This window comes from Peromyscus maniculatus, chromosome 1 (genome assembly GCF_049852395.1).
Source record: "Peromyscus maniculatus bairdii isolate BWxNUB_F1_BW_parent chromosome 1, HU_Pman_BW_mat_3.1, whole genome shotgun sequence".
NCBI classification, from domain to species: Eukaryota; Metazoa; Chordata; class Mammalia; order Rodentia; family Cricetidae; genus Peromyscus; species Peromyscus maniculatus.
The window spans coordinates 178,961,736-178,974,004 of NC_134852.1; the positions used below are offsets into that span (position 1 = coordinate 178,961,736).

Genomic DNA, 12,269 nt, shown 5'->3' on the forward strand with positions numbered 1-12,269 from the left:
TGAGAGTCAAAGCTCTGCAGAGGAACAGAACATACCCAGGAGGAGGAGAGGGGCACAGTGAGGGACCGGCATTAGGCTGTGGTGGCAGCACAACCCATGATCTGACTTCTGTGAGCTGAGGCAAAGGGAAGGTGGTGATGTAGATTTAGTCCTAGTTAGGGGGCCTGAACTCTAAGGAAGCGTACGCCAGAAATCTTAATCCAAGGTCAGGAGACTGATGCCTCATCTAGGCAGGTAGGAGAAAAACAGGCATCAAATTCCTGTTTCCTCTGCTTCTTCATTCAGGCCTCAATGGCTTACACACACACACACACACACACACACACACACACACACACACACACACACACACACCTTACCCACTCTCCACACTCCACCGCCCCCCCCACACACACACACTCTGAAGGACAATCTGTCTTATTGAGTCCACTGATTCAAATGGCAATCTTGTCTGGAAACACCCTCACACACGCCCAGAAATTCTGTTTAATCTGGGCGCCACGTGGCACAGCCAAGTTGACATATACTGTTAACCATCAGTAAACAAACTGGTTCTGTGAAGGGACAGATAGAAGAGATTTTAACCTTTTAGGGCCATCTGGTTTTTATCACAATTACCCAACACTGCCACTGTAGCTGAAAACAGATATAGATGATATGTGAATGCATTGGCAGTTGTGTTCCAATAAAAACCTTATTAGAAGGGAGGGGGGTTGTCAGCCCACTGGTCACATTCGCCAATCTTTCTTCTAGGTAACAACTGCATATGTTTGCATTATACATTGTGTATTTTTGTATGCATGCCATTTTTCACAATAAGAAAAGAACTGAGACCCAAGGAAGAAATTTAGCTCGCGTTAAGCATCAGTGTTACATAGCCAGGATGCCTGAGTGGGATTTGTACCTTGCCCATTTGCAAAGTACAGGGCCTTGGGCAACATAATGTCATCTGCACACTGGCCACACTACACCTACCTAACATGTTTGTATTGAGGATTAGCTGAGGTGTTTGCGTTAGGCACTTGCTAGAGCTTTCAGCTCAGTATTTTCTTTTCTTCTTCTTCTTCTTCTTCTTTTTTTTTTCTGACAGAGAAGAGCTGATCATGGAGTCATGTGCAGTTACCCTCACCAAGACTTTAAGGAAGCTCTCATTACTGTTGGCAGAAGTGATCTCCTATGGAAGAAATTTATAGAAGACGCAAAAATACACGTAATCTCCCCTCTATAATGTGGAAAATCACGAGTAAACATAGTTTATCGCCTACATGTGTTGCCTGGTATTTCTTGGAAAGCACCTGGTTCTCAGCATACTTTGAATGCTAAACGGGGGACTTGTAAAAATATACTTTACAGGCTCTCCAAATGTAAATTACAGGAGGAAGAAAGAGTGTGAAGGGAAAAGTTCATTTCTTATTCCAAAATCAGAATGACTGTGCTTTAGAACTAGGAGCATCTCATTGGAAGATAAAGCCTGCCTGTCTACAGGACAGGTGGCTGTGGGAGGCACTGTCAAGGCCACCCAGGATTCCCACATCTAAATCCTCCAAATTTTGACAGTGGTGCCTTATATGACAAAATGGGCTTTGCAGCCATAATTAAAATCAGAATGTTGAGTGGGGAGGATGCCTTGTGTTTTCTCAATATAAATGTGATGGTCCTTATAGATGAAGAAAGGTGGGAAGATCGATGATGCTATGCTGATGGTTTTAAGGATGCAGCAAGGGGTCCCGAGCCAAGAAGTGTGGTGTTCTATAGATGATGAAGAAAGCAACACATAGAATCGCTCCAGAATCTACTCAAAAAATGCAGCAGAATTAATGCCTTAACTTAAACTCAGCAAGACCCATTCCAAACTTCTGACCTACAGGACTCAGGCAGGTTTGCGTTGCTTGAATTGATTAAGTGCGTGGCAATTTGTTATAATAGCAACTAGAAACTAATAAAACTGTCCAATTGTATCCACTTAGGCTAAGCATGACTCTTTAAAACTTTCCTGGGGTACTTTGTAATGCATTTTCATAACATATCCAAAAGATGCTTACTAATGACCTCCTGGGTACCAGGTTATAAGAATGTTACATGACTGCAGTCCCTAAAAGCTTAGAGTAGTGCTGGGTTAGCTGTCTCTTGGTCCTACACATCCAGTGGACAGAGGCACTGGCAGTTTTATTCAAGACTTTTTCACAATGATGTCTATCTGCATGATGAACAGCCATGTGTGGCAGAGGAAGTTCCTTCCTTCAGAGCAGAGGACATGCACATCACAATGTAGTGAAGTTCCTGCCTATGTGAACTGGTCTGCTTCTTGGCAGCCACTGTGTATGAATGCATCATTTCGTCCTTATGGTGACATCTGATGGGACCTGGGTTGGAAAACCATCTCCAGAAAATGCTGTTCCTATGGCTACTGCCATGACTGTATTAATAGACAACCCTGGTCCTGACCAGATGCTGCATATCATCAGTGGATATCCGTGAAGCTGGAGCAGGCTGGCTTGTCAGCTTACAAAGTTCAGCTCAAAAACCTTAGACCCTTCACAGTTTCTGTCAAACGGAAGATAACACACCTCCATGAACATGGCGGATCAGGATCTACCCAAGTGTTTACAATGGACACTTGTATAAAATAAAAAAGAAAGAGGCACTGCCTCTATCAAGTACTTTATAAACATTCTCTTTAAGTGTTACAATACTCGATAAGAGAAATCATCTTCCCTTGTACTAGTCATCAGATGCCAGCTAAGAGTAACTGACCTCCTATCACTCAGTGAAAAAAAAAAAAAACAACCTTACCACACCCCAATTATGCCACTTATTCCATGTTCTTAAGAAGATCCAGAGGACTCCAAAGCCATGCTTTTCAAAGGGGCTGGTCTTCTTTATTTGACGGTGACAGCAGATATTTCTGGTGACAGCAGCTTTGGATAAGAGCTAATAGAGCATTTAGTGGTTAGAGATCCAGAGTATGCAACCCTCTTACAGTTAATATCACAGTCCCACAAAGAAACATCCAATCTGAATGGCCAGTAATGTCAGGGCCTAGAGACCCTGCCTAGTGTTGAGCATCCCTGAGTTCCATCCATGATGATGAAGTTTGACTTTGTTCTTTGTGCAAGGACATCTTTGTCTTACCTTGGTTATGTATCTAAAAGTCCATCTTTCTCTCCCTAAAATAAGTCACCACCACATTTGCCTTTTGCAAGCCATAGAATTTTGTAATCAAATAGTTTGGTCTGAAATAAATAGGTTAAAAAATTGCACAACAGCCAAAACAAAACAACAACAGAAACCAAGTCATTCAGGAAGAAGCCCTGCTCTCCAAGTCCTGTGTCACCTCTAGCCTGGGGCTTGCTCACTGCCTTTGATACCTCATTCTTTCCCAACTCTGCCATTCTATCTACAACCTCCTCCCAGACCTTACAAGTGCTCCAGACTCCTCTCACTATCTTCAGAGACCATTGATTAGCTCATGCATCTTCTAAACCCAGTTCTAGGCCTTCCTTTACCTAGAGTCTTCACACTTGAGTGTACATCTGTCATGTGGGGGTCTCTATACGTCAGTTTCGTAAGTTTTGATTCTCTAGGCATGCTTGAGAATTTACATTTATTCTAAGTTCTTCTGTGACCTGAGTCCACTGTTGGTATCAGATCCATAACACCAACAACAGTAAGACACCCCCCCCCACACACACACACAAAGCCTAGCTGAACAGGAGAACCACCATTTCTGCAGCAGAACTATAAGCTATGGAGACCTTGAGTGAAGACCTTTCTCTTACCTTCACCCACCCACTTCAAAAGACAGCAGATTCTGTACAGCATTCTCTACTTGTGAGGGAAGTGGAGACTCAGAGAGGTTCAGTAACAAAGGCCTTGCAATCCAGAGCCTGGGTCTACAAGATGCAGGGTCTTCCCTATGTAAGCACAGTTAAATGGGAAGCATGTAATGGAGCTCCCATTTTGGCCATACATATCTTAAACAGTCCGAGGCAGCCGTGCTGGGTAGAACGCACACATGTAGCTCAGGACTGCGTTTAATAGTAGTTCATATGCCAGCAACAGAGGTGGGAACTGTCTTGTTTCACCATTGCTGACTCCCTAGGAAAGGTAGGGTGACTGCACCATCATAAGGGAAGCGCTTGATCTGTCTCCATCATAGTTCCTCTGTCGCAACTAGGAAATGTGTGTGTGCTAGCGTGGGTGTGCAGGATGAGCTTCGCTTGAGACGGCTGATGTATTCATAAAAACCTTTGAGAACTGAGGCATACATGACCTTCATAATGAAGACTGAATCCATCTTAAGATGTCAGATCCTCACACATAATATTCAGAGAAAGTGGTCTGCTGATGAAACTTCATCTCTTCCCTAAAGAAGAAAGGTCATGTTTATCTTCTGGAGAAAGTCACAGCACTGTAGTACAGCTGTGTCCTGGCTTGGGAATTCAGCTTCAGAGAGGCACATTGCTAAGTCTGGCCACAGCACTTCCTGGAAAGTGCTGGTTCTGGATTGCTGTGGTTCATTTCATCTATAATCTTGACAGGTTGTATGTCAAATCAATTTTATACATGATTATGATTAAGATAAAAATCAATCTGAATGATCACAAAAATGTCTCTTTGCTGGATAGATGGTAAGACAAAGAGCATGGAGATGCTTGATTGCCACAGATAATGGCCAACAGAAGATCACTGGTTCTGAGTACAGAATCTAGTCACTTGGACCCAAATAATACTCGACATGTGGGTACCCAGTTTTCACTTGGGAACCACTTGGCAGGTACAGCTTTGAGTGTGCATTGCCAACTCATTACCCAGAATTAAAACTATGGACACTGAGTAGACACATTAGCTTGGGCAAAGCCTGAAACGAGCAATTCTGAGTCACCCTGACTAACTTGAGTGTCCCTTCTCTGGAGATTTCCTGGCTCTGACTTACTGACTAGACAATGGAGCCCAGAACAGAGGAAAGAAGTCATGAGAAAGGCAAGATACAGAAGGTGGAGAAAGATGCCTGGAGTTAGAGAGAGTGTGAAAGCTGGAGATAGCCTGCCATAACAAAGTAGCATGAACGGGAAGGCTGAGGCAACAGAATTTTACTGTCTCATAGTTCAGAAGCTGGAGGTCCAAATGGAGGTGTTGCCAGGGGTCCAGGCTCCCTCTGGTATCTGTGAGGAAGGAATCTTTCCTGCCTCTCCCCACCAGGCATCCCTTGGGCTTGTGTCTTCATAGTGTGTTCCCTTTGTGTTCACATATCCACCTTTCATTAGGCCACTTGGCCACACTGGATAAGACTACAGAATCAAGTCCTCATCATGAGCTGGGCTGGTACAACTTAGGATCCAACACTTAGGTGCTTGTGTTAGGAGGATTAAGCGTGTAAGACCAGCTTGGGGTATATATAAAAACCCTACCCAAAAGGAAGAAAAGAAAAGAAAAACAAAAAGACTTCATTATAGCTTCATTATGGGAAAGGCTTTAACTGGGAATAAGGTCACGTGGAATACTACAGGCTAGAACCCCAGGCAGTCTAAGTCTGTCTCTGTCTCTGTCTCTGTCTCTCTCACCCTCACTGCTGCTGGGAGCCTCGTTCCAGCCTCCACATGCACTAGCCAGCGTCCTCTCAGGGCAGATGCAACCCTGCAGACGTTGAGCCTCTCCTTAGTGTCCGACCCACACAATTGGACACCGCGGCTCTCCTCAAAACGGTTCTATGAACTACGCTTCCCCGCTCGCTTAAAAGTCAATATTCTCCTTCTAAAACGCCAATATAATAAGTGGAAATGCCATGAAGAATTTGGTAGGGGCCTGGATTGGAAAACTATCTACTAGCTCTGTGTGTTTGGATTCTGCTCTGTGTCTGGGTGTAAGGGGACAGCATTAAAGGAGAAGGACAGTGTGATTTGCCTGACGGACTGGTTCCAAAAGCAATCAACAGCTTAGCTGACCTCCACATGCATGTGTGTACGCATACATACATACATACATACATGCACACATACACACAAAATACAGGAGGTTTTAAAAAAGGAAATATATTTGAATTTGTTCAAAGGGCTATAAACCTCAGTGGAAGCCCAGGCTGGTACAGGTGCTCTACAGGCCTGGAAGTTCTTTCTTATGTCACACCCAAAGCCTGTGTGTGTGGGGGGGGGGGCACAGAATCTAGAGAAGACAGGCCAGGTTTGTGAATTTCCTTCTGTTTTCCCTAATTTATTGAAAGTACTGAAGTCACCCACCATTGTTATCTAGAGAACAGCTTTCACCCTCCATCCCCAGGCCATCTTCAGGCTGACCTCACTGCCCCGGGTCAAAACACTCCCTTCTGAACATTTCTCACAAACACTGTCCCAGAGTCAGTACAGCTTTATCATTTACACAGTCAAATCAAGCATTGGTGCACTGTTTTCCACAGCCATTTAAGAAAGCTGGGCAAAAACCCAGGGAAGAGAGATAGAAACCTGAGGGCCCCTCACTCTGTGTCCCAGAGGTGACCACAGGGGACGTGGGCACACTTCCTTCTAGTCTTTCTTCTTGCACACTTTTGTTTGGCTTAATTCTCATCGGCTAACATGATCCTTCCTTGTGGTTGCAGTACAAGAATTTGCTGAGGCTAAAAACAAAATTCAAAAGCAGGATCCACACAAGAGCAAAAGAAAATGAACAATTATCTAAAAATCTCCCTTTCTTAAATGCATTACTCCTACCTACATTCCAGCATTCACTAGAAAGGAATTCTGTTCTTCAACCACAGAGGACACATACCATACCATTGGAAAATTCTGGTAGAGTCCTCACAACCTCAATCCAACTTGATTTACTTCTGTGAGACATCTACAGGTGGCTTTTGTTTGGGTTTTATGGGAGGGAAAACGGTCGTTTTTCAATCCTGTTATCTCAGAATCAGTATCTGGCAACATTTCCCATTTCACTCCAGTGTTCCCATCCCCGGCTCCATCTACCACCCAAGAGGATGTTGGCTAGCTTTTCTTTTCTCCCCTCTGACTTTGTTGTTGGCATGTATTTTGTTAGCTTCTTTTAATCAGATAAAAGCGATGTGAAGCCAACCACACTTAGAGGCTATGAGTGGAATCTCTGGTTTATTTTCACTGACATTTAAAAGCCAGAGCTCTGCTTTAACAGAAGTAAACAGTGAATGTTTTGTGCCTTTTATACATGGGGTGGGGTGGGGTAGGGAGTGAGAGAGACAGACAGACAGAGAAAGAAACACACAGAGAGAGACAGAGAAAGAGACACAGAGAGAGAAGAGCAAGAGAGCAAGCACTATAGTTTGGATTGAGTGTCTCCTCTACCCCAAGGGATCATACATCATCCTCAGCATGGTGTTATTAGGAGGGGGTGAAAACTTTAGAGAGGGACTTAGTGCTAACCCTCACAAAGGCTGGTTCACCGTGGGCACAGACCTCAGTAATTAGCAGTTGTTATAGGCCCTAGTTCGTTCCTGACAGAGCCAGGCTCTCTAAGAGTCAGACTAGCTAGACCCCTTCCACGCTCTGGCTCACTCTCTCCACAGGTACAGGCTCTCAGAGGCATTCCTTCCATCAGGACCCTGTCTGCCATGAAAGGGACCAAACCAAGAGTCCCGCCCGATCTTAGAATTTCAGTCTCTAAAACTGTGAATATACTTTTCTTTGTAAAACACTCGGCTTCTAATATTTTGTTATAGCAATGGAAAACGCATTTAAAATGTGTAAGCTATATTAGATGATTGGTAGTTTATTTTTAAAGAAACATTATTTTTTTTTTTTGCTATAAGCCTTGGTTATTTAAATTGGGAAAATAAAGCATAGAAAAGAAAATGAAAATCATCCATGTTTCTACATCTTAAGGTTGAACACTGGTAGTTGATTCTTGATACATTCTCTTTTTATTTTAATCTTTTTTTAAAACTTTCTTTAATTTTTGATACATTCTTGAGCTGTTACTATGTGTGTGCATGCTTTATTGACTCACAATGTGTGTGTAATTTCGATAGCTTTCTAGTTTTATATGATACTGCTCCTACTGTGACTGCTAGTGTTTTAATATATTGCCAATTATTTAATGGATTATCTGGACATTTTTAATATGTTGGTTTGTAGCCCAAACCCTAGATCTTTTGGTTAGGGTTTCAGAGATCTCAGTGGAACTTTACTCTCACTCGCTAGGTGTAGTGTGTTTTGGTTTTTGTTGTTGTTTATGTACCTGTCTGTAGTTTTGGTGTTTTTCTTTATTGTTTCCCGTCTGTGAGACAGGATTTCTTTCACAGCACCCAGACTGGCCTTGACTTTAATCTGTAGCTGAGGATAACCTCGAATTTCTGACGTCCTACCCCACTTCCCCACTTTTGGCCATGCCAGCTACTCTAGATTGCTGCTGTTTCTGTATCAACCCCTGTAACCAAAGGCAAACCAGCGGAGGGAAACTGGCTTGTCTGGCTGACGCTCCCAGGTCGCTGTCCGCCATTGAGGGAAGTCCCGAGCAGAGGCAGAAACCAGAGAGGATTGCTGCTTATTGGTTCACTCTCTCGCTTGCTCAGCCCCCTTTCTTCCACCGGCCAGACCCAGCCGGGGATGCTATCCCAGCCGGGGATGCTATCCCTCCTCACACTGGGCTGGGCCTTCCTACATCCATTAGCAATTACAAAACTGCCTGGCAGACATACCTAGAGGCCAATCTGGTCCAAGCAATTCCTCCATTGAGGGTCCCTCTTCCCGAGTGACCCTGGGTTGTGTTGACGGCTGAAGCGAACTATATGACACCGGATACAGGCATGAACTACGGCATCCAGCTTCATAGTTTGGTTCTGGTGTGTTCCCTCTGGTTTTTGGCAGCACCAGCTGGTCAAAGGTCTGTTTCTCTTCAGAGGTATTCTATTAAACTTCAACTTTCCTCACAGTGCTGCAGAATGCAAAGGACAGCCAACCTGTCTTTTTTTCCTTTCATTTCCCACTCCTTATTTTTATCTCTCAGCAAATCAGTGTGTGGGTGGAGATCAACCTCCCAATTAAGTGACTTCCAAATTGGAACTGGAAGAGGAAAAGGAAAATGACTGCTTTGGATCAAGAGATACTTGTGACAAGATACGGGGTCCTTTCATGCCACCTAGGGACCCAAAAAGACGCCAAAGGAAGGTCAACATGCAGGGTAGGAAGCATGGAGGGTCAAGTTAGCTAATCTCACAATCCCATTCTAAATGCTGACAAAGAAAAGGAGACCAGACCCACAGAATATTAAATATATTTACGAAGTGTCTCTACGGAATGAGTATAGAAATGCCAAACAGCATTTCTGGCCCCACCCTGAAGCTGGAGACAGAGACAGCACAATTCTTTCTGCTCACTCATGCCCCACCACAGAGGGCACTCCTGCCTGGCAAGTCTACATCCTCATACTGTGAGTCCCATTCCAATCCACAGAAGGTCCCCTGGTGGGGCTCTGTCTTTTAGGCAACATTTAGCTGCTTGAAGTCTTGGTTCTGTGAAAACCAGAATGTCAGGAAAATAAGAAATATGAACAACCGGGGTGAAAGCCACAATAGGAGGTAAGCTAAAATGTGGTGCCCTTATAAACAAATCCTGTGACTTCTTCCCCCACTGAGATTTTATTTGGTAATCATTCCTGTAAACATTAATGGAACACAGACACAGAATCAATCTGAGTACTGGCAGCACTCATTTAAAAATCTACAAAGGAATCTTTACAGTGATGATGAGACCACAGATTTCACAACTGTAGACCCCAGATCTTTTAAAGATTTAGAATTCACTTCACATGAAGATGAAGAGTACAAAAAGAACAAAGTAGAAAAAAAAAGATCGCAAACAACATCTAGTTAGTTCCTACAGAATGCATTGCCTTGTCAACTTAAAAGTGAAATATGTTAGGAGTTATGCTTTGTTTGGCCGGCTTTCACTGTTGGAATTATTCCATGTCAATATCAGTGGACAAAACAAGAAAGCAAAGACAATAATGGAAGAAAAGGAACACCTGGAATTTTCTAGATGCACAGGTGCGTCAATTTACATGTGCACTGACATAAGCACACAAAGACAATCCGATGCTGCGTTTATTAAAATACCTTGGCATAGCCTCATGGGGATCTATTCAGAGGATCTAACTTCAAAAATTCAAACTTAATCACTTCATTTCCCAAATTAATCTTCTAAGGATCCTCAATGAATTTGGACTTATGTTAAAATTCTTGGCATGTTGCATCATTTAATAATCCAGTATGTAGCCTTGTCTCCTAGGCAACATCCCACAACAGGCCTTCATTGCCTTTCTTTTCCTCACACCTGGTATTTCCTCTAAAAAAATCTACACACACACACACACACACACACACACACACACACACACACACACCATCTCTACTCTCGACCTAGTGTCTCTGCTCTCCTCCCAGAACCTCCCTCTTACTGTCCACATGCCAGTCTTCCTTAAACAGCATGGCCCTCGAGATTGTGGATACACCCTATACTATCTCCGAGGCTCTATGATATGGTCCCACATAAGTGGAAAGAATCACTTATTCGACTGATCAGAATTGCATGTATTTATTATATTACTATGTGCTGATGTGGCTAAGAGTTACCTAATTGGAGTGGAAGCTGAGATGATTCTCCTGACCCTGGACAAGTCCCCATTGGAGGAGGTTACCTGTTGGCATGATACCCACTTTCCTAAGAAGAATCAGAGGATGGGGCAGAGGGAAAAGCAGAGCTGGCAGACTTCCTTCCCTGTTGGTTTCTGTCGTGTTTTGTCCTGTCATCTCTCTCCCTGCTGCTCCAGCCATGTGCCTTCTCAGCACACTGGCAGGACAGACCCACCACAGCAAAATGATCAGCTACCCAGCAGACTCCTAACTGGAGTGTGGGAAAGACTTCAGGAGTGACTGTCTCATGAGGCACTTGCTTTAGATTAAGGGTTGTGGATTCAGACGCTTTGGAGAGCCAAAGAACAGTAGTAAGTATGTCAAGAGCACTGAAACTTGGACAATCTCAAACCTAGCTTGCCAACCCCCCAAACATCACTGACTTCCACCTTCTACTCCCTGGTTATAAAATTGGAACCTCTGACTTAGAATTTTGATGAAACCCTCAAAAATTGTCCCTGGAACCCCATGAATAGGAATTCCAATCGCTTAGATGAAGTTTCTTCAGGCAGAATGTACTGAAAGAAAATATTGACACCAGCATGGTTGAACGAACCAGCTCCCCACAGACAGGGAGAGTCTAGATTATGCTGGTGACAAACGTATCCACCAGGCGACAACACTTCAGAGGTCAAGTATTTGGAGGTCAACTATGTTGGTTCTGTTTGTTTGTTTTTATTCTTATTCTTTGCTTGCTAAATTGGCCACCTTTTATAACCAAGCAAGGGTTAACTATTAGTATGGAGAAATGAACATGATTGTTGCCCTTAAGGAATTAATGGAACAGTAAAGGAAGACAGACATCTGTACGGAGAAGTATGTTAAAATGTTACAGAGCCTGTAGGCGCTACAGAAGGACACAGTCATCACAGTTGGAGGATGCTGGGTATTCCTCTCGGGGTGAAAAACCTATCTGTAGGCACAGAAAGGAATCTCTACAGATAGACACATAGGTATTTCCCCCAGGAGATCAAGGCACAGACAGGGATGCTGAAAGCAGTCACTTTGCCATGAATGTCTTAGAAGAATGTGGACAGACATTATTATGAGTTTTGCAGGGTCTGAGAGCTATAGAAGGATGAAACTAGCAGAATCTAGGTGAGGGAGGCCCCAAATGTCAGGCTAAATAATCTGAATTGTATTCTGCTTAGAAAACTAAGTACTTGAAGGTGTGGCACAATGATTTATTGTGATTATTAATTTGTGTTTCTTATTTGTTCCTACCCAGCCTGCCCTTTACTTCCTATCTGAAAAGAAAGGAAATATGAACTATCAGAGATACTATTTTTCTTAAGATATTTATTTGCTGGACATAAATGGAATATCATTATATTTCAGATACTCTAAGACTTACATTAGACAACTCCAGTGATCAGAATATATATATGTAAACATTCCCATTGTATGTATACATGAGGGCTGCAACAGGGTCGTGCATTTTCTGTGGAGTGTCTGTTCCCATATGACCCATGCCCCTGAGATTTTCCTTTATCCTCATTGTACTGACCTTGGCAGACATTATTTTGAAGCAAAAATGCAACATCTTAGTTTTTATTTATCATATCTGGTGTATATCTAAACAAAAGGGTAGCCAATTAGCCAATTCAACTCTTTC

At 43.2% G+C, this 12,269-nt stretch overlaps 1 protein-coding gene across 5 annotated transcripts in view; it reads right to left on the reverse strand.

Moving 5' to 3' along the window:
- The window catches only part of LOC121823201 (uncharacterized), a 30,893-nt gene extending 21,938 nt beyond the window's left edge, over positions 1 to 8,955 (reverse strand). For 2 of the 5 annotated variants that reach the window (XR_006064583.2, XM_042262239.2), the window contains exon 1: positions 8,663 to 8,955. The gene's annotated coding sequence lies outside the window, so the exon portion shown is untranslated. Of the gene's footprint in view, positions 1 to 2,793; positions 2,932 to 8,662 lie in introns of all 5 variants that reach the window. The other 3 variants (XR_006064581.2, XR_006064579.2, XR_006064580.2) reach the window with 3 other exon arrangements.
- Between the last annotated feature and the right edge of the window lie 3,314 nt (positions 8,956 to 12,269).